At 37.6% G+C, this 22,928-nt stretch overlaps 1 protein-coding gene and 1 pseudogene across 1 annotated transcript in view; one reads left to right on the top strand and one right to left on the bottom strand.

The window, feature by feature from the left end:
- The window catches only part of Grip1 (glutamate receptor interacting protein 1), a 615,745-nt gene that overhangs the window by 141,028 nt on the left and 451,789 nt on the right, over positions 1–22,928 (top strand). The window lies entirely within an intron of this gene.
- LOC150067176 (armadillo repeat-containing protein 10-like) lies at positions 16,873–17,686 on the bottom strand (annotated as a pseudogene).

The raw sequence follows: 22,928 nt of genomic DNA, 5'->3' as shown, positions 1-22,928 counted from the left end.
AGATGAAAATGGAAGTTAAATTTGCAGCAATGTGGCTCATATCCATTACAATTAAAAACTTACAGATTTCATATCAAAAATTTCATGCAGTTTGAAGCAATAAAATAATATATTTTAAAATTTTTTCCTTAGTAATACATGGCTTTTACTTGCTTAACTTTACCTGGGAATGGTATTTGGAGAAGAGACACAAATTTAAATTACTTGGAATTAAACTATTTGGAATAAATACATATTTATATGTCTATTTTCCACATAGAATGACAATATTTTAAGGTCGCTAAACTTATAGCTTCTTGATCCATATACTTAGGAAATACTTTTTGTTAAATGCAAGGCCTTGAGATCAAACCTCAGGCCAAAAGTGGAAGAGGAGAAGGGAAGGAGAAAGAAGAGAAGGGAGATGGGAAGAGAGAAGGGAAGGAGGAGGAAGAGGAGAAGGAAGGGGGAGGAATAGGAGGAGAAGGAGGAGGAGGGAGGAGAAAAGAGTATCAGCTTTACCTATATTGTTAACAACAATAAATTATGCAGAAAATCTGGAAGAATTTCTCTCATTACTAAGGCCAATATTACTTTTCACAATTTGCTATTTTCACAGTAAGGAATGTGGTAAAGTTTGGCAATATGAAAAAGATCTTAATTTTCATATTAGCCTTCATGGTCTATGGAATATTCCTCATTGGTTAAGCAAGGCTTGTAATAATACCAGTTTCATGGGATGATTCTAAGAATATAATGGCAGCATGATGCTACCATGATATAGACCACAGTAACTTTTGGCTGTTATCGGGTCCAGATTGGTAATGATTCTTCAAAACCGGTATTTACATACCTCTTTGATGCCAGGAATGAAAAGGAATCACCTACTGCCAGACTAGTTTTCATAGCAAATGGTTCAAATGGTACAATATTTAAATGCCCTTTTATTTGAATCTGTCTTATGCTTACAGTTCCTGGAGTCATGACTTGAATGACCTCTTGTAATTGAATTGGAAAAGATAATCTTTAGGCTAAAAACATTGGATTTCTTTCTCTAGTTTTGGGAGGTGTTGATTGTGTTGCATTCATGTTTTAATGAGCACCTGAATATAAAATATGCTATTTTCTTAATATAATGTAATTATAGAAAATTATTAATAATTTAATATTTTTCCAACAGTGGTAACCAGTGTCCATTTCATTCAGTTGTCTATGAACATACTTTAAAGGTAATTTGAAGAGGACCTTTGAGGAGGGAATGGTAATACAAACCAGGTTATTTATTAGAACAGATATAGGGGTTGCTTTTTGTTGTTGCTTTTTGGCTGAGTGGTAACACTTATTTCTAAAACAATAGTTAGTTTGGGTGGTAGTTCCTTAATTTTATTTCATAAGATAGTCTTGTAAGATGCTCTAAGAAATGGGTAAGTTTGCAGCACATTGTTTGCCTACTTTGGGCGTTCTTCACTGCATATTAGCTATTAAAGTTCTAGAGAGTTTCGTCATAAATGAAATAGATAAACAATCTTCTTGATATGATATTCTGGAGTTTCAAAAAAGGATAATTTTCAAGTACTGGAGGGAAACCAAACCAAAGCTGTTTCATGAGGTCGAGTTTGGCGGTAGATGTTGCTGTGTCTGGCAAGTGTGAATGAGGAACTCTTACCTAATTTTTCAGCTTCTAAAATAGATTGCAAGTTTGATGCTTTTGTATTTGGTATGGCAAGTGCTTCTTTTAGATATGAATACAAAATACCTGTATGATAGAGTGTTTCTGTAGTTTTAAACTTGATGTACCACATAAGGTACCGATATTAATATCCTATAGTAGGCACAACTGAGGAGAGAAGAAACAAGTAGCCTTGTCTTTTCTTTTTTTTTTAAATTTCTTTAGCCTTGTCTTTTCTATTATTAAGTTCTGCTCATAAACTAGTTGCTCCCAACAGAGATGTATTTCTTGGCTCCTTCAAGATATTGATCCATAAAAATACCCTCACTAAATGACATTCATAATACTCTTAAATTTAATTGAAGATCTAAGCAATACATAATATTATTAGAATTTTTATTTTTAATTTTGTGCTGCATATTTTGATGGAAACATAGTATTGCTAAATGTCCTTTACTTGAATATCTTTGATGTATACTCCTTGAAAAATTCTGTTTGTAATTTAGCGCTAAAAATAAGTTTTTCCTACAAGAAGATGAATATTTTGTCTTATCAGATGAATCAAGTACAATTATCTATCCTTTCATGTTTTCCCTTTTTTGTTTAGGCTGACAGAAAGATCAAAGTCAAATTTAATACACATTATAGTAATATTATAGTAATATCTATGCATGCCTTAAAAAAAGCTTATATATATTAGATCAGTTTCCTTGAAAGCAGGTGGCATTCAGATTTGAGGTTAAACCTGAAATACATTTCTTATGAAAAGCCTGTGTTCAGAAAATATATCTTCAAACCATTTTAAGCAATCATTCTTTCATAGAAATAAAGCTATGTGTATGTTAGCTTTCAAACTAGACTTTATACATCATTCTCCTTTATATATAGCTGGATTCTTGTATATAGAATATAGTTAAAAAGAAACATGAAAGTATCTTCTAATACTAGATGTGCAAAGCAATTTTAGAATATATCTTGAACATATTTTTTAATAGCTCAGTTATTAAAAGTATATTAGTCCTTGCCTTTTAGCATATTGTTTGGTACATGGTAGGTACTTACTACAGGCTTGTGCAGTAGATGAAGTCATGAATGGCTTCTGTTGGCTTTTAGATTCCTTCCCCCCTTCTTAGTAGATCGAGTAAATAAGAGATAGAAGAGGAGCTGCCTTGGTTAAGTGAAATAATAGGGTCCCTTAGTCATTGACACATCTCTGAGGTCACTCAGACAGCTTCAGAACTACATTGGTCCATTACTTGAAACTAAGACTTCAGTTTACTGTTCTTTATTCTTTTTTTCCCCTATGTATGTGGTACTGAGGAATAGAACCCGGGTCTTCATGCATTCCAGACAAGTACTCTGCCACTAGGCCAAACTCCTGGCCTGTTTTTTTTTATTCTTTTAAAGATAGGGTCTTCCTTCTATCTAGTGAATATAATGTAACCCTTCTATTAATTACAATAAAAATTATATGAAAAAAAGATAGGATCTTGCTCCATAGCCTAAGATGTTTAGGAGTTACTGTTGTCCAAGATAGTCTCAAACTTGTGGTCTTACCTTTCCAAGTTGCTATGCTTTTAGGCATATGACATCACACTGGGATTTCAGTTCTTTAAAAAATTGTAATATTTTGATACATCTGCATATTTCTAGTTTTCTTTATTTTATGGATTCTTAGAATAGAAAACAATGGGAAGCTGTGTCCTGAAGATGGAAATAGCTTCTACTTTGAGGCAGGGATTAGGGTGAGGATAGAATGTGGGAGGAAGGGGAAGAGAAAGACAGGGGAGAGGCAGTATTGACGAATTCTAGAAAGAAAGAGTAAAGAGCACGAATGAGAGGGATAAGATGGCTCCTTGGCATGAGTGTTTCCTTCCAGACAAGAAATATTCATAATTAATGTGCTTCTGTGCCTGCAATTGCATGTAATACCTGTACAGTCATCCTAGTTAATAGTGCTCTTCAACCTTGAGAGTCTGTTAAAAGATTTTAATGAAATGGATTGGGAAAGGTGAGGAGAATATTGTGATTGATGATGTTTTGCTAATATTAGATGAGATGAGACACTGAAGTTGTAGAAATCAGATCGTTTGGATGCTCTTAGGTTAATCCTCTTTCTATGGGATTTGAAATCATTTACTAGAGATGGTCTTTTTTTAGATCGCCTCTTCTAATATGAAGAAAAATTAAGTCTAGAGTAAAGAGAAGGGAGAAGTGTGTCTAACACAAAAGAAAGAGAGCCTTGGTTTCCATCTCCATTACAGCAGCTTTTTATATAATTGCTTGAACGAATGAAAACTTTTGTCAGACACTCTTCAAGCAGCATTTGGATGTGAGAAGAATGGAACTGGAAGAGTAGATTAAGAAGGCATCATTATGTACCACAACAAGGCTGGAGAAGCAGCTTTAAACTTGCCATGTGAGTTGATGATAAAATCTCCTGGTGGCATTGTTCTCTAAACTGATTTTAGGGTGAAACATTTTTTTTTTGCCTATGGAATGATTTTAAAATCCTTATCGGTCAGGAACAGATGAATACTTTATTTGTCTGAACCATCCTAAATTTAGCACTCACCCCATGCTGTCTGCTTCACCTCTGTCTTCCTCTCAATGTATGACCTTCTCTCCTATTATCACAGACAGGATTGGAAGGGCTTCATGACTGGAGCCAAACAGGCTATGGCGTGGTAGAAGTGAAGGGAGTACAGGAGTTCATATCACTAGGTGTGAATGCAACATAATGTGCCAACAGAGGAAGCAAGTGATTACAAGGACAAAGAGAAAGAATGGGGTAGAAGATTAAAACAAAACATGTTAAGCAAGAAAAAATTGTGAAAATAAGTCAGTAAATAGTCTTAACAAAAATAATTTTAAAACACTAAAAGAAAAATCACAAAAAAATGTTGAAAACTGTGCTGAAAAGAAATAGAGTAGCCGAGAATGTGACTTAGTGGTACAGTGCCTGCCTAGAATGCACAAAGCCCTGGGTTTGATTCCTTAGTACCACATACACAGAAAAAGCAGGAAGTGGTGCTGTGGCTCAAGTGGTAGAGTGCTAGCCTTGAGAAAGCTCAGGGACAATGCCCAGGCCATGAATTCAAGCCCCAGGACTGGCCAAAACAAGAAAAAAGAAAGAATAAATAGATGATTAGTTAGTGCTGGTGCAACATAACATCTCAGAGGAAGTATTATTACCTGAGATAGCCCAGTAGCACTTCAGGCTTCCCTGGGGTCCTCTCAAATATCATGGTTATTTTTCAGGACAAAAGTTTGAGATAGTCAATCTCAACGTAAACACTGCACTTTGTTTATACCTGCAGTGAAGCATTTTCTTAGCTGAAAATGATTACAACTGCTGTCTTTATTAGCTGTGCAGATTTCTCTCAGCTAAAACTCCATCTTGCTTATTCCCCTTGGCCTAGGAGCTCAGAATCCTTTGTATGCAACCCTTGCACCCTACAGACTGTATTCTGATCTCACTCCTTTCCTATGGAATAACTACGAAGGAGGTTTTCAATATATAATACCTCTCTTCAGATCATCTTAATACAGAGTCTTCCCCATTACTGTTCTGAAATGATTTTTACAAAGATCACCCATGATAGAAAACCTGCATAGGAACAGATTGTATGAATTCTTTCTCGATTCATTCTCTTTCACTTCAATATGGGAAGGAACACCACCTTGTAACTTTCTTCTTTTCCAATTCCTGTTATGAAGTTTTCTCAGACCTTTCCATATTCTGTGGTCCAGCCTGCCTCTGATGTTCTTTGGTTTCCTTTCTGTCACTCCTGTCCTGTTGCTAAGCTGTGTTCTGCAGTCTTATGAATCTCATGTTCTGGTAGGGTTTGAGGCTGAATGATACAAGCATCTGTCTTTTCATTTTTCAGTCATAAACCTAGAAATTTTATTTTCTTTTAGATTCAATTCAGAACAAACATAATGTCGAAGCAGGTCTGAGGCCAAAAGATTATGATTTCTAGGATAACCTATACTACATAGTAAGACTCTGTCTCCATGAATCAAGGACTTGAGGTGTAACTCAGTTGTAGATTCCTTGCTTATCATGTGAAAATCCTTAGGTTTGATCTTCAACACTACGAAATAAAATAGGGTAAAATAAATTGCCATTAAAATTGCAGAAGTTTAACATAGTTCTTATAAGTTTCATAAATGCTGAGCTTTTGAGAAGACATTATAAAAGTATTCTAACTTTTGGCATTTCAAGTTTGCTGATGTTCTAATCTTCATCGATGTGAAAGGCAAACCAACAAAAATGGTGTCAGTCTGTATCTGTGAACTTCACGCATCTTTATCTTAGGTTGGCACCACCCCTTTTACTTGCTTTAGCCATTCTTCTCCTAAATAACTCAGAAAATACATGGATCTGATTGCTATACAATTGAATCTTAGTCTATTGCTTTTCAACTCCCATTTTTCCTTCTTTCTTTTTTCTTACTTGAAATTTCTCATCAGATATGCTACTGGCAATTTCTCTCTCATCCAGCCTGCCTGGATGAGTAATTTGAAATTACCAGAGTATGACAAGTGTTCCTGACTCAGCATCTTATGTCTGCTTTTCCTCCTAGGAGAACTCCTGCTCTCACTCTTACCTGACTAATCTCCAGTTATTACTTAAAGCTTAACTTTCTGTTATTCATTTGAGGAAACCTCTTATAAAAGATGAAATTTTGGGGCCGGGAGTTTGGCCTAGTGGTTAAAGTGCTTGCCTAGCATGCATGAAGACCCGGGTTCAATTCCTCGGTACCACATACATAGAAAAAAGCCGGAAGTGGTGCTGAGGCCCAAGTGGTAGAGCTCTAGTCTTGAGAAAACCCAAGGACAGTGCTCAGGCCCTGAGCTCAAGCCCAGGACTGGCAAAAAAAAAAAAGATGAAATTTTGTTTGCTCTGTGTTAACTTGTTCTACTTGCCTTCTGTCTGTAGTTTTCAATGCTGTCACCATGTCTTTTGTGTATCTGTGTATATGTATGTGTGCATGTGTGCTCAGGTAGTGGAGCTTAATCTCTAAGCCTCATGTTTTTGTTTTACTTTTTCACTTAATACTGTCACTGTACTACTTGAGTCACACATAGGTTTCCAGCTTTCCCCTCCCCCCCATGCCCTGGTAATTGGAGACAGGAAACTGGAGTCCAAGACTCTTGGACATCCTGCCCAAGCTGAGAACCATGATCCTCAGATCTCTGCCTCTTGGGTTTAGAATTACAGGTGCAAGCCACCAGAACCCATTTTCTGTATTCTTTAATATTTCATTAAGTCTAGAAAAGTGGAGGCCATTTCTGTCCTGTTTAAGGCTGTATCCCACAATGTTTGACATCTTTTCACCATTGTAAATATAGAGTTGGTGAGATTATAAATAAATGGATATCCTATATTCTCCCTCTATTCCACTTCAGATGTTATCTTTCTGTAAAAACCTACTCATGTAGCAAACATCTTCCAACACTGAACCGACTAATTCCAATGTAATAGTTTAAAAGTTGACTAATAGATATGAAGAGCTCACTAAAGACAAGGGAGGAAAGAACTTTCATCAAAGAAAAGAAATTAGAGGCCGACATCTAAATGCAGTGTGGAGTGAGAGTCCTTGGATAAAAGATTGACATTCATGGTAAAATTGATGAAGCAAAGTGTGTGTGTGTGTGTGTGTGTGTGTGTGTTTTAAATAGAATTGTACCAAGGACAGTTTTAAATAGTTGACATGAAGGTTATGGGAGACATTAACATTAGAACAAACAGGGTGATAGATAGGTTCATGGGAACTTTTTGTACAACATTTGAAAATTTTCTCTAATTCTTTTTCAAAATGAAAGATTAAAAATTCAATTAGGAGCTTCCACAGACAATATGTCTTAGTATTTAGATTCCTATCTCCCAATATTGTTCAGCCTAAACTGTGTTCAGAATCCTTGAAATTCATTTGTTCTTGCTTACTCCCACTTTGGATACTTTCACTGCGTGTTGCCTTCTTTCTCTTCCTCTCTCACCTAGCAACAGCCTAGTTCCTTTAGGGAGGCCCTGGTCCCAGAGTGCATGTGCTGGAGAGGCCAGCATCTTGAAATTCAGTGGCCATGGAACTCTAACATGTGTGTCATTGGTACTAAACTACAATGTGAGAATGAAGAGAGGTACTCAGGAAAAATGGTCTATAATGCAGATAATAGTACATTTCTTGATAAGATATTCCAGTCCAATTTTCAATTGAGCATCTTTTTTCAATTTTTAAAATATTGTTTATTGTGATTAATAGAAGGGTTACATTATACTAACCAGACAGAAGGTGCATAACTTCACAAACATTGATAGCCTTTCTCATGACATGGTCCCCATTTCCCTCCCACCCTCCCCCTGCTTTTTTTTCCAATTTTTTTTGAACAAACAAATGTAGACTTTTATGTTTTACACATTGAGGCTTAGCTACATTTCCACTAATAGAATCCCATCTCAAATTTTATGTCCTTCTAAAATGTTTTTAAGCAGATAAAATGATAGTTTGAGCCTAATACATTTTGATAGAAATCTAAAACACTGACTTTTATGACTATAACTTGAAAAAGTTGAAAAATAAGTTTAAAACCTTAAAAGTAAACTTGTAAACACTTTCCTGAGCATTTTGAAGAACATCCTAAATTTAGTTCATTACTTTTAAATGACTGGATAATGACACATGTAATTAATGAATGCTATAATAAGGCCTTCTAATCAGCTGAAAGTTTAAGGAAGGTTTTCTAAAGGTGGAATCCTTTATAGAAATTTAGGGTCCATATGAAGTTATTTTCCTCTTGCTCATCAAACCTTTGATTTGCAGTTATTGAACACATAGTTTCCATTTCAAGTGTAACTACATATTCATGTGCTTTTTTAGGGGATGTACTAGTAACAACAGAGTTAGCATTGTTTTAGCATTGTCTGCTTCTCTGTGTTCTCCCCTAGAGCTTGTTGCTGTGCACAGTTCCTGTCCCATGTTTCTCTGTGGCATTTGTTGTCCTTGTATTAAGGTGCTCATACCTGACAAACACAACCATCCATATCTAAAAAATAGGGAGCTTGGAGCAGAGGCTTCTTACAGTGAACAGTTGTACAATGCAAGAGGTATCTTGTCATATTCTTGGTCCTTTAGTGTCGGGGTCCTTCGTCCCCAGTCACTCTTGAGGAGGGATGAGGAAAAGCACACCCCAACCAGTCCAAGCCTCGAGAGGAGAGGGCCCACTGTCCTCCCGCACTCAGCCTTGCTTCTCCGGAGCACAAACAGAGACGCCACGCAGCTTCATCAAGGCAGGAATCCTTCTCCCTCTAAAACACCCCTCCTTATATTGGGTGCGGGAGCCTATCAGCACAACAGGTGGGCAGGATAAAGAGGTCCACTTGTTTACCCCTACTACAGGTCTCAGCAGAAAGTTATTAGAATGGCATTACTCGGCCCCTAACATCTCCCCCGTTTTTATCTTAAGACAAAACTTAGGATATGTGGGGCTACCACCATATTAGATCGGCTGTGCCTGTCTTCTTTGACTACCAGCTGTCTAAGCAAATCAGATCTGAGGGGATGCATCTATTTCCATGGGAGCATATGCCTGTTGCATTAGCATTCACTTTCTGCGTTGACTTTGTAGGCAAGCAATAGACATATTACAATTATAGTGCATAAAAACAAATCCAAACTGATCAATCCCAAAATAGTGTCAAGATAACAATCACCCAAAGTTAGAATCAATCCCAAAATAGTGTCAAGATAACAATCACCCAAAGTTAGAATATTGTCATTTGTACACATAACAATTCCAGTCCTCACATTCAAAGCATTCTCTGTGGGAACCACAGTGGCAAGGACAATACTCTCAGCAGTAAGGGCAGGAAAACAGCAAAGTCTCTTTTACTAATGAGCAAAAAAGCATTCTCCTCCACCTATACAGGCACTAGTACATACTGAGTGGCTCTGACTACAACAGAGAAAATAGGGAAACATTCCAACATCAACTAAGAGAACAAAATTCACACAAGCCATGGGGAATAGCGGGGCAATGGAAAAATTAGAGGAGTCTTCCAATCCCCCCTTTATGTTTTAAACTACTGTCCAAAAGTGACTCTGGTCCCTTCATTTTATGGGGGTTATGGGCGAAGATCCATTTTTTGTAACTTCTTCAAGCTGACTCAGGGGCGTCGTCTCTATATTTTGTCAGGGACTTTAAAAAGCTTTATCTTGTTTTCAACTATTCTGAACCCAAACACAGGCTTTCTAAATCACTACCACTTAATTCTTTCTCAAGTCTGCGCTTTTCACCTGTTCTTAAACTGTTTACTCCCGTATAGACTTAGATTTACACCTGTTCTTAAGCTGTTTACTCCCGTATAGATTTAGATTTACCATTCACACACATTCGCGGTCGTTCCAGTCTGAACCCACTTGGTTCTATTCTAAAATCTCTTGAAAAATAGAAAATAGGCCTGGCCCTCCGCGAGGTAATTTTTTTTTTTGACATTTTATTAGAAAATTAGCCTCGCCCTACTGCTCTGGCCAGACTCCCGCGTGGTTCCTCCCTTCCTGGGACATTGCCTCGCCTTCTGCGAGGTTCCTCCCTTCCTGGGACATTGCATCGCCTTCCACGAGGTTCCTCCCTTCTTGGGACATTGCATCGCCTTCCACGAGGTTCCTCCCTTCCTGGGACATTGCCTCGCCTTCTGCGAGGTTCCTCTCTTCTTGGGACATTGCATCGCCTTCCACGAGGTTCCTCCCTTCCTGGGACATTGCCTCGCCTTCTGCGAGGTTCCTCTCTTCTTGGGACATTGCATCGCCTTCCACGAGGTTCCTCCCTTTCTGGGACATTGCCTCGCCCTCCACGAGGTTCCTCCCGAAGTGACCCGCGCTTCGGAGGTGATCTGGGAATGATTAAAATCTTTCACACACATTCACTGGTTTAGTCTTTGAGTTTTCTTTCTTTGACTTTTGTAGGTAGTTGCTTCCCTTTCTCTTGTTTACCACCCTTTTTCTTTTTCTCTTTCTCCTTGTCTTCCTGTATTTTTCCCTGTGAGCGACTTCAGCCTCCATTTTCCCTTCAGGTTTCCCTGGTTGTTCAATCTTTTTGTGCCTTTCAGGTTTTCTCTGGTTTTTCAGTCTTTCCTCCATGTATCTCTCACTTGGCTCAACTCACAGTCGTGCCCCTTCCGTGCCCCATTTTGTGCCCCACGTTGGGAGCCAATATGTTGGGGTCCTTCGTCCCCAGTCCCTCTTGAGGAGGGATGGGGAAAAGCACACCCCAACCAGTCCAAGCCTTGAGAGGAGAGGGCCCACTGTCCTCCCGCACTCAGCCTTGCTTCTCCGGAGCACGAATAGAGATGCCACGCAGCTTCCTCAAGGCAGGAATCCTTCTCCCTCTAAAACTCCCCTCCTTATATTGGGTGCGGGAGCCTATCAGCACAACAGGTGGGCAGGATAAAGAGGTCCACTTGTTTACCCCTACTACAGGTCTCAGCAGAAAGTTATTAGAATGGCATTACTTGGCCCCCAACACTTTAGCATGAAATACAGGTAGTTGTATGGGGCAATTTCAGCTAAAATCCAATTAAAAAGAAAAGCAATTATACTTGGGCATGATTAACTAAATAGGAGTCGAAACATGCATACACTGAGACCAAAGGAAGATATTCTTAGGAGAGGATCACAAGGATTCCATGGCTATGTGCGTACAAAATCATATAATGTGCTCAGTTGCTATGTGCATAGGATCATATAAATGATGCTTATCATCTTGAATGCCAGTGGAAACAAGAGGTTCTTTACTGTACTGCTTGTGTTCTTTTTTTCTTTTGTTTTTTTTTTCTATTTTTGTCACTTTTTGATTTCTATACATTTTTGTCTTATATATAAGTTCATCTGATTTGGGGAGACGAAGGGGAAGCACAGAAACAGTCAGACTAAGGATGAAATGTACAACTTGAGAGGGAGGGGAGTCATGAGAGGGAAAATTGGGAGAAAATGAGGGAGGGGCTTATTCAATTACATCCCTACACCAATACATCACCTTCACAATTAAAAAAAAAGAAAATTGAGAGCCTTCAGTTTTCACTCTACTGTTTTAAGAATGTTACTGAGTACTAAATGCTGCTTGCTTTTTGAGGCATTATAAATGCCTCAGTGGGTACAGAGAATCACTAACATTTTCTGTGTACAATGACTTCCCATGGTAAAATCTTTCTCTGATACTCTGCAGAGTGATATGTCTTTGACTCTTTTGCTTTATCATTAAAAATGTGACAAAAACCCATCTATCATTTTTAAAAAGTTCTATATTTAGAAGAATGGGGAATGTATACATAAAGAACTAAATTTATGATACAATCATTAATTAGAAGATTGAGTAGGCTGAGGCAGGACAATCATGAGTTTGAAACCAACCCAAGCCACCTACTAAGACCCTGTCTCAGAAAAAAAAATCCCTAATTACATATTTCTTGAAAGTATAATCTTAAAATGTAAATATTGAGCATTAAATATCCAGTCCTTATTTTTATTGCTTCAATTCACAATTGCAAGTATCAGTGCCTCCCTTCCAAACCTGATTTTTTCATAAATTATCTTTGCTTCTTAGTATGCATATCCATGCTCAGTAATCTCATGACATCCATTTCCTGTGTAATTTTATGCTATGAAAAAGTGGATGCACTGAAATAATGAAATAATAACTTTTACTTACTTTAAATGTCACTGTATGGCACAACCATGTTGTAGTCTGAAATATTTGTTCAATAACTGGTGAGAAGAAAGGTTGTAGACATCTCTGGATGACTTTTGGGTTGTAGACATCTCTACTAAGGTGATGTTACAGTGCCCTCTAGCCAATATAGCAGGAAGAAAAGTGTTTCCCCTCCCTGAATATCAAGTCCAGTAGTACAGTGTTTGTTATATAAAGGTCATTATTATTCCTTTATATTCTCCCTTAAATGCTTTTATTTATGATTGACATAGCATCACTTTTTTAAGGACTCAGCAACTTTTGCAAAAGAAATATTTGATATCGCAGTGTCAGCAGATATAAAAACACTGCATGCTGTGTCTGAGGGGTTGCCATCTTAGCACCTGACTGAGTGATAGTAGGCAAGAGCTCCTGATCTCACTTCTCTTCCCCATCTCTCATCCCAAAGTCCACAAAGTCTATCTTGAGTGTGGCAAAGATACCCTTGATGTTATCTAATTACCATTGTTCCCTAACTTCCTTTTCTTGTCTACTACTTACATTCTCTCCCTTTATTAAATTTTAGGAAAGAAAAAGATCTGTAAATTTAAATCTATTGAGCTATCTTGATTTAAATTTAACAAATAGACTTTAAAAAGAAAGTTAATAGTTCTTGCAATCTTTCTTTGATGTCAGTGGCTTTCTGGCTCACCTCTCTTTTAGAGAGAAACCTGGAGAAACTAAGAATCTAACCCCAGGAATTTCATTAAATAAAACCCACAATATAGTTTTTCCAGATTAAAAAAAATAAATAGCTTTATTTTTTTAAAACTTCAGATTGTAGAAGGAAGAGAATAGGAGAACATAATTTATTCTGTTCTGCTGCCAGATAACCTGCGCACTTCTCTTAAAAGGCAGCTCTTTTCTGATTATTGAAAACACTTTAAAAAAAGCATTCTTGAGATATTGGAGTACATAGACTTTATAACTTAAGAAAATGTACTCTAACAGATTAATATGCTGCTATAGAATACTGTAATGAATAATTAAATAGAATTAGAATTATCTAAATAAGTGATAACTAGGGATTATAGTATACTGCTCTGAATTGTTTTCATGGATTTTTTTTTTGCTTGCTGATTTGCATATCATGATAATAGGCAAAGGACCCAGCAGGCATTAAATGTGAATTAATATGTTAGTACTTTCATGGATGTTTTAATCCTATTTCAGAATTTTGCCAGTTATTTAATTTTTTTATACTTACTCTAAGAAAAAAACAAAAGAACAGCTATTTGTATTAATAATCTTTTGAAGGTAAACCTATCAGAATCCCAAGGTTTGAAAAATAAAATCTGGCAATTCCTTTCTCATGTAGACACTAAACTTTCCCTTATGCTTGATTCTGAACATTGAAGTGAGCATTTCAGACAGAACATATATCATTATTTTTAAATAATTTAGAAGCAGTAACATTTAAGAGATGTTATATTTTATTTTGAAATGTGGTCTGTTACAACAACAATGCCAGTATTGCTATGTTTATATTTAAATATAGTAAATTATTTTCCCAGAAGACTTTCAGGATACAGAAAATTCCCTTTCATTTGCAGTTATTCCCTGACTCTCTATTGCAGTGTTTCAAAATAGCTATACCTGTTGACTTCACCTTTGCTCTGGTAAATGAAGTCAGCAGTTTTCAGATGTAGTCTCTTAGTGTTGGTGAAAAAGACTGGGCCTTGGATGCAGTTAACCCAAGGGCATCTGGGAACTTATTCTTGTGATGGAAGCATTAAAACAGATAGTGTTTCCAGATCATGAACTGCTACAGTGTAGCCCAGAAATCAGCTTTCAGTCTAGCTGTTTCTTGCACCCTGTGTGAAAGAGCTCCATTTATATTCATGCTGTTACCGATAAACAGTTTAAATGTTAAACAATACACTATTGAGAGTGAAGAAGAAGGAGGGATGAGTAGACAAGTGGAAGAATTGGAGCAAGTCTAACATTGGTTGAGTGTGTAGGACCAGTAGCTTGATGTGTATCATCCTGTTTAATTATTGCATCATCAATGTATAGAACCACTGGTTCTCTGTTTTCTATATGAAAAATATGAATTTATTTCCCATTGCTCTTGCTTAGTGATTTATATTCTGGACTAAGTTGGTATTTCTGGCTCATGCCCTCTGCACATATGGCCATATCAGGAGAAATACATATTCCTTATCTCAGAAATCTGTCTGTCTGTCTGTCTAGTTGTTGTGATTGACTATATTGCAGCTTTCAGAAGACTTTATGTACTGTTAGTTGCCCCCAAACATTACAACATAGTTGCAGAACTTTACATAGCTTGTTGATTTGTTATTGCAAGTGATCAGCCAGCAAGGAAATCAGAAAAGTATACCTTTCACCTTCCTCTTGCTTTCTGTCTCTTGCTAGACATTTTTTTTTAACTTGCTGCAGCAATAATTTTCTTTGGACCTGTGGTTTGGGCATCATTTTCAAGGCAGTGGTTCCCAAGTCTTGGTCTGTTCTGTAGTTCTGTAACAAAATACCTGGGGGCTGGATAATGGATAAAGAAAAGTGATTTATTTAGCTCACAGTCTGGTGGTGAAAGACATGTCCCCAGTATCCACTTGGCTTCTCATTAAGGTCAGTTGCTGTTCCATGCATGAAAGGATCATAGAAGAACAAATGAATGTTTGTAAAGAGATCACATGATAAGAGAGGAAGCAAGGCTCAATGAACAACCCATTCTATAGTATCTAACGCACTAGTTAGTGTTTTGCAACATACCTAAGGGAAACAAACATAAAAGAGGGGAAAGGTTCATGATGCTTTGTTTAGATGTATCAGTCTGTGATGTGTTGGCTCCATTTTTTGAGGGGCCTATAATGAGACAGCATATTATGGTGGGGACTATATGAAAGAAAGTACTAGTACAGTAGAGAGAACTAGGTATACTGTAATGCATTTCCTTCTTGCTTTCAAATATACAGGGTTTAAGAGCCAAGATGAAAGTACTTTATCTTAACTTTTTTTACCATCTTTAATTTTTTATTAAAAATTACCCATTTGTGACCATAGTTGAAGAGTAAAAAGAGATATACACAGTTTCGTCCCCTACTCCCTAGTTATACTCCTAAGAGTTGCATATCATTCCAGAAATGTTCCATCCACATAGGTATAGACATTTTTCATTTTAAAAGCACATATGAGATCCTATTAGACATGTTTCTTTTACATATGATTTTAAAAGCAATTTTATTCCATAGATGTCTTTCTACATCAATATTGTCGGACTTCATTCTTTCTAAAGACTGGCTTATTTAACCAGCTGACCATGGACTTGGGACATCCCAATATTCTATACTGGGATCAGTATGTAACATCTTTATGTACTGGTCCAACAAATGGGATTGTGTGAGTATTAAGAGACATTTTCCTTGAAAAGTATCTATTTTCCATTGATTAGAAATGAGAATATGCCAGCTGCTGGTGGCTTATGCCTGTAATCCTAGTTATTCTAGAGGTTGATATCTGAGGATCTCTGAAACTAGTCTGAGCAGAAATCAAAGAGCCAGAGTGGAGATGTGGCTCAAGTGGTAGAGCCCTAGCCTTGATTGAGAGTATGAGACCCTGAATTCAAGCCCCAGAACTGGCACACAGGATTGGGGGGGGAAGAAAGGGGGAGAGAGGAGAAAGGGACAGGGAGAGAGAGAGAGAGAGAGAGAGAGAGAGAGAGAGAGAGAGAGAGAGAGAGAGAGAGAGAGAGAGAGAGAGAGAAACATCCAAGAAACAAAGCAATGATGAAAATAGATTCTGTAGACTGAAATAGACTTTTGAAAATATTTGGCTGGGGTGGACTTGAGAACTCAGTTCTCATTGCTACTGACAGAACAAGGCCCTTCTTGTGGCAGTTTGAAAACAGTAGTTAATCACACACTGATGTTATTGCAGAGGAACAACTGCCAGTCACTTCTAAGAGAAGAAAGGTATCTGAGATTAAAAAGGTCACTGTCCTTTCACATAATGGAAATCACTAAAGTATCTTAGTGGATAGACAGGAAGTATCTGTTTTCAGTAAATGCTCAATTTTCACTTGACATCATTAAAAAAAACTGGCGGACTTGGTGGTTCATGCTGGTAATCCCTAGCTACTCAGAAGGCTGAGATCTGAGGATCAAGATTCAAAGCCAGCCCAGTCACAAAATGGGAAGTGGGGCTTGGCTCAAGGGTAGGGAGGTAGCCTTGAGCTGAAGAGCTCAGGGACAGTGCCCAGGCAGAGTTCAAGCCCCATGACTCACCAAAAAAAAAAAAAAAAAAGCACCTTAAGACCTGGAGTTAAACCAGGTTGGGTATCTGGTATCCTCTGTTGAGGATTTGGAAATTTTTCCATCCTGGAATGTTTGGATAGACCACCAGTGGAGCAATCCTAATCCCAGACTTCCATATCTGAAGTGTTCCAACGTCCTAAACTGAGCATCATGTCAGAGTAGGCTTGTTCAACCTATACTGTGTGGAAGATAGATGTTTAAATTCAGTAGCTGAAAGAATCCTTTTCTAAGGGAGACAAAGTTTCTGTGTTTTACTTTTCAGACTGCATTACTCTGGAAAAAGGACCAACCCATCAAAATTTTGGAATTACTGTCACAACTTTTGCTTTCACATCCATATCATGATGATAAACTAAAGTGCTCATTTTCTGGGCACATTCTTCTCCATATAACAGGAAAAACAATGAACCTTTAGGGAAAGGAGGCTGAGCAGCTAAATGACCTTACATTTTGAGGCAGTCATTTATGTTTTGAAATAATGTAAGTACTCTGAGCAAAATTTCCTTGGCTACATGGCTGTCATAGGGGGAAAGGAATGATGAATCCACTTGGGCACTGAGTAGTCCTTCTGTCATGGCTGGGTTTTCAGACAAATTTACAAGCAGCTTCAAAACCTGAACCTTTGTGCTTCCATGTCCAGTAAGTAGCACATAGTAAAGGTCAGCAATGTAGCTGCTCAGCAAGTGCTGGGTGATCATTGGTAACAGTCATGTTTGTTAATAATCGCAGTCCAGCCAGCTGCACAGCAAAGTTCATGGGACCAGAGAAGACACCCTCACAAACTTGATTGACATAGATCTTTATTTTGATTTGATTTTCAACATTCACACTCAGGTTATTTAGTGCATTTAAGGCTTTCTCTTTAATACTGTGATTTAGATAGTTGATTTTTGTCTCCAACAATCGGAATACCTCCCAATTCAAGAATAATAGCTTGGTTAGCTGAAAAGGCTGTGTTGTTACCCAGAGTGACAAGGGCTTTTTCAATGAGTATAGGATCCTCAGTTGACTCAAGTATGTAAAAGAGGTTTTTAGGACATAGTCGCAGGAAGCATTAGTTAAGTCAGCCTATGCATCCTATGCCTCTGGCCTCTCTGCGGGCCTCGCATACGCCAGTTGATGCCGTAACAGGACCAGGCCAGCAGCCACCCAGCCTGTGTCCTGAGTGGTGCTTATGCTGCTGCTATGAAGGGGACCCTCGGGAAGCTGGAAGGGCCAAAGGTGCAGGCCCGCTCTCCCACCTATCTTAACTTTTAGCATAGAAACTGATAGTTACCTACCCAATATATCTAAACTTTCTCTGCTCACAGAAATCTGATGGTTTTCCAACTGGCATTGTGCCCAGATAAACACTTATTTCCTTTCTTCCCCTGGGTAGTGAAGTAGATTAAACTGAAGTCCTTGGGTGGGATTTTTCCAGAAGGTTATGTAAAGCTGGCTGACAGCTGAGAAGCACACTTTGACCCTTCCTGTCTTTCTCCTATTTATTTTTCAGGTGAAGTAAAAAAAAAAAAATCAAAGCTCCACAACCACCTTGCGGATAAAAGCCACATAGAAAGTAGGATTGGAGATAAGAGTTGCATTGACTTTTTTTAAGAATAATTTTTTATTGTGATTAATAGAAGGGATGTATTATATTCACCAGATAGAAGGTGCCTAACTTCACAAACATTGATACCCTTTCTCATGATATGGTCTCCATTTCCCTCTCACCCTCCTCCCACTTATCTTGATTTTCCTCCTTCCCTATCCAATTTCAAATAACCACTGACTTTTATGCCTAGGCTGGCTTCAAACCATGATCCTTGGTTAGACTAAGCCTCCTTCCTGAGTAGTGGGGATTTATAGGTATGAGCCACTGGCACCCAGCTACTATTTTTTTCTTTTTTTTGAGTGCTGATACTGAGACTTGAAGTCAGGGCCTTGCATGCTCCCTTGGCACTGTCATTCAGCACTCTACCCCTTGAGCCATACTTCCAACTTATGGAGTTTTTCTGGTTAATTAGAAATAAGACTCTCATGGACTTTTCTGCCAGGCTGGCCTTGAGCAGTGATTCTTGTGTCTCAGCCTTCTGAGTAGTTTGAATTAGAGGTGTAGTATACCTAGTGTTGACAGTGAAACTGCAGCAGTCCTTGAGGTATCTGTGTGTAAAGACGTTCATTGTTAAGTTAAGGTTGTGGAAAGTTTGTGAGAGAAAAGTGAAAGGGGTCTGAATTCATCCTGTTTATCTCACAGTTATTGTTGTTGAGTCTGTAGCTTTCAGAACAGAAAAGACTGTGAAAAAGAAAATAAAAAACAAACAAAAACAACAACACCCAACTAGTCCTCTTTCTCACTTCTAGGTGCTTACTAGGTAAGTTTTTCTTTCCAGAGAGTTTTTTTTTTTTTAAATGGAGAGGACTAGGTGCCAACGGGTTCTGGATTAGTAGTTCTGGTGATTGCTTAGGCTTCTATTTATTCTCAAAAAGGCAATAAAATGCATTTAAGATAAAGAATTTAATGTCTTTACCCCATCTTCTCTTTCCCCTCTGACTCCCTGTCTCCTTCCTCTACCATGTGAAAGTTTTTGCTGTCTGTAGTTATGGAGTACATAGAGAAAGATGGATACAGCTATGATAAAGTAATCTGTTCAGTGAAAGCTCTATTTGGTCTGCAAAGTAGTTCTTTTGTTTTTTGTCAATGATTCTCTAAATGAAAAGATACAAGGCAGAGACACGCCTCTTCTGATCCCTCTGTTATCATTTTCTGTCCTTTCAGTAGTTCTGTGAGTCCACATAGGAATCCATCCAGCCCACCCCAAGCCTTGTGTTTGAACTCCCAAACCTCCATCCATAACTCTTATTCCCCAAGCAGCAGGCCTTGGGTCAGTCTGGTAGTGTTTTGAAGCAGAAGTCATCATAGCTTTCAGCAGTGGCTGATATGAAACAAGCTAGCTTCAAACTGACTAAGTTAAATTTATTCTACAGTCTAGATGGAATTCCACTCTTAAGTTTCAGGGATTGAAAGCCAGGGCCGGCAGAAATGTTCACCTGTCTTTGTAGAAATAATTAGAATAGCAATGAAAACACAATGGTTGTGCTATTCTTCCAACTTTAGGAAGAATATATTTGATAATAATAAACACTACCTGTCCAACTCTTCCTCCATGCTCTGTTTTACAAATATTATTTCAGTAAATCTTCACATTGATTTTATAAGTAATGATACATGGATGGAAACTGAGGCCCAGAGTGTTCACAACATTTCATATCAAGAATCTGGATTCAGTGGGGGCACTGGTGGCTCAAGCCTATAATCCTAGCTACTGAGGAAGCCAAAATCTGAGGATCGAGGTTTGAAGCTAGTCTAGGCAGGAAAATTCATGAGACTCTTACCTTCAGTTTATCACAGAAAAAAGCTTGAAATGGTGCTGTAACTCAGTGAGTAAAGAGGAGCTTAGGGAAAGCACCTAAATCCAGGTTACAGCCCTAGGACAAGCAAAAACACAACAACACCAAAACAAACAAACAAAAAAACAAACCATCTGAATTCAAAAGCCCTGAATGCTCTTTTACTATGATATATGGCCCATATTGTATGTAGTAATACTAGTTCTTATATTGTAGGAAGGATTATAGCCTGTCTAAAGTGAATATGTGTTTAACGTCAGCAGAAGTGTGAAATAGACAGATGTGAAATAGTGAACCTGTGCTATACTATTGTATAACTAGCTGTATATGGTTAAGGAATAACTGGAGTAAATAGTGTTTTGCAGGAAGTCACTTAAAGACATTAGAAGTATATGCTTACGTGATTCACAGGCAACAGGATTTTGGAACTAGACCCTTCAAAGTGGTAAAAGTAAGGGATCCAGAGTTTCAATAGACTGGAACAAAGAAATCTGTAGAACATCCATTATTATAAAGTATGGTATAGAGGGGATAAGAAAACAGAGCCTGAATTGTTCAAGTGGTCAGCCCTGAGATCTTTCAGGAGTCATGCATAATGCAAGCATGCTTGTTTTCTTTAGATGTTAGCAATTCTCACCAGATATATAGCAAATTCCTCTTTGTGAACTTATTAGGAGTTCAATCATGCATTTTTCATTACTGTATAACTGAACACATTTGAAAATATTAAAGCAGTACTCCGTATGTAGAGAAAAACACAAACTATGCTGATGGCTATAGGCAAAATGTCTCATTCCCTGGGCCCACTTCTCAGATGCATCCATCTGTTTTCTATGTTTATGATGGGATTGTAGCATGCATATGTTAGTTCATGTTTGAGTATATAGGACCTAGGATCCATTTTTCTTCTGAGTAGTTGGAAGAGGGACACACCCAGAGAAAAGAAAACTTTGCAAGTGATCCAGTCTAATATCTTTTTTTTTTTTGCCAGTCCTGGGGCTTGAACTCAGGGCCTGAGCACTGTCCTTGTGTAGAGAGCTATTACATTCGCCATTACAAGATGGCGCTGGCATCCGCCTTGTGGTTGCGCCACTGAGTTGTTTGTCTGAAAGTTTCCAGGAAAAGATGTGATTGTTCTTGAGCTTTATGCATGATTGGAAGTATGTGTAATGCCATATTGCTACTTGTTTAGAATGTGCTATAGAGGTGTACTAATATTATTGGCTATAGAATTGTAAGAAAGCAAATGTGATTGGATGATGGGCCTATAAAAGCCCAGGGTTTTGAGGAAGTCGGGGTCGACCCGGCATAGCTGTAAGCTTGCTGAATAAACTGCTGCTCGAGAAGAAGTCTCACTTGTTGCGTCTTCCTTGCCGGCCGAGGGGACAGCGACATCCTTGGGCTTTCACAAGGCTAGAGTGACAGCACCACTTCCAGATATTTTTCTATGAGGCACTGAGGAATTGAGCCTAGGGCTTCATGCATGTTAGGTGAGCACTCTATCATTAGGCCATGATCCCAGTTACCCAATCTAATATCTTTATAATCATGATAGCCAATTTATCAAATTAGCTATTGATTTTGCTAGCTGTTGAGTCCATATCTATGAAATGTTGGATTAGGATTGCTTAGTTAAGCAATCTTAAATTATAAATCCTAATGATTTATAAGTTGCCTATGAGGCATATCTCTGGAGAGTATCATATAAACTATGTAATTCTCTGGTGTAAAATGTGAATGAAGAGTCTTAGCCAAAAATCACCTTGCTATGTGGGATCCCTGAAATTCATTAGAAAACTAGAAAGTAATTATATCCCATAAGGAAATGTCACATTACATTTATATACCATAATTAATTAAATTATACCAGATAGGTATATACCCAAATTAATTAAATTAAACCTGTAATTGTACTGTCATAAATAATGCTATACCAGACATCTTTATAAATATGTAGCTATACTTTTATTTATAGGATAAAGATCATAGTAAGTCAAAGGTTATCTGTGTCTTAATTTCCTATACTGAAATTTTTGTTACGAAAAATTTCAGACATATATACAAGTAGAGACAAGAATATAATAAAATATACAGTCTAAATTTTAAGAAGTACTCACATATGGCCAGTCTTCTATTTTTTCACTCTCTCCTTTCTTCCTATCGCACATATAGATGATTAATAATGCCAAACTCAGACCTGGAATCATCCCAATAATGAAACTTCTAGTATCTCTAAAAGTGAAGAACTTTCTCTTTTAAAAATCATTATTAGCCAGGTACCAGTGGCTCATGCCTGTAATCCTAGCTATTCAGGAAGCTGATATCTGAGGATTGTGGTTTGAAGGCAGCCCAAGTAGAAAAGGCCAATTAACCACCAGCTAGAAGTTAAGTTGTGGCTCAACTGGTAGAACACAATCTTTGAGCACAAAAGCTCATAGACAGAGCCTTGGCCCTGTGCCCACGTTCAACCCTTCCCCCCACACATATAGATTTTTCATTATCCTGTTCAATAAAATCAGCATTGATTTTATTAAAATATTGATTTGATATCTATATCTATTTGATAATAAAATTTCCATATTCTTCAAAGTGTTTTAAAGGTTTTTTTTTTTTTTTTTGCCTAAATCTGGATACAAATACCAACTACCCAGTGTGCTTGGTTACTTTGTGTCTTATATTCTCTTTTATTCATTTTCTCCTGTTTTTAAAATGTTTATTTGTTGTGTGCATTTATTTATTTACAGACTATATTTTTCCTATGTTTTAGATGCTGGTGATTGTATCCTTGAAAGGTACTTTGCGTTTTATTTTTCTGTTACATTTCTAATAAAACATTAGTTAGATCTGGAGTTGTGACCAGAGTCAAG

This window comes from Megascapheus bottae, chromosome 2, assembly GCF_031878675.1.
Source record: "Megascapheus bottae isolate mThoBot1 chromosome 2, mThoBot2.hap1, whole genome shotgun sequence".
NCBI lineage: Eukaryota > Metazoa > Chordata > Mammalia > Rodentia > Geomyidae > Megascapheus > Megascapheus bottae.
The sequence above is the reverse complement of the archived record's forward strand: the minus strand, read 5'-3'. Positions and strand labels throughout refer to the sequence as shown.